A 654-nucleotide genomic window follows, 5' to 3' on the forward strand; every position below is an offset into this window, starting at 1 on the left:
GGGGGCGCTTGCTCTTGTTGTGCACGCGGAGCCTCTGCAGCCGCTTCTGGCAGCTCGGGGAGGAGGGCTCCGGGTGAAAGGACAGCGTAAAATGCAAACTAATGCTATGCATTTGTATACAATAACCGGGTATAACCGATAATTATTAAATACATACTTTGGGCTTGTGCGTAAGGCATTATATACTGCCTATATTTATATCTATACCCCTTGAGTTACCCTCCAAGAAGAAGGTCAGTTCCCTGGACATGAACATTTATTTTTCTTTCTCATAGCATACACACACACGCACACAATTTTTAACTGCCTGTGGCCTCGTTGGCGGATTATAAATGTCTCCTTCTCGCTGTGATTTGTTTAATCCGTGGAAATGGTGCTGGTCCTATGTAAACAAGCCAAGTGCGGAATGAAGGCAGTCACCCATGCGTGGCCAGCCTGCCTATTTGTCAGAAAACCTTCATAAATACTGAGCCGGGGCTGGGCAAGGATGTGATGTCTCCATTTTTGCCAGGAAAGGGCACGGGGAAGACAAAGCGAGGCAGAGCGCCGTGTAACCTTTCAGGGAGAGCGAGCGCGATGCTCCCGCCCGCCGGGCCCGGGGCCGGAGCCGGGGCCGGGGCCGGTCCTGCCTCGCCGCCCCCGCCCCCGGGCTGG

Source organism: Geospiza fortis, unplaced genomic scaffold (genome assembly GCF_000277835.1).
Source record: "Geospiza fortis unplaced genomic scaffold, GeoFor_1.0 scaffold201, whole genome shotgun sequence".
NCBI classification, from domain to species: Eukaryota; Metazoa; Chordata; class Aves; order Passeriformes; family Thraupidae; genus Geospiza; species Geospiza fortis.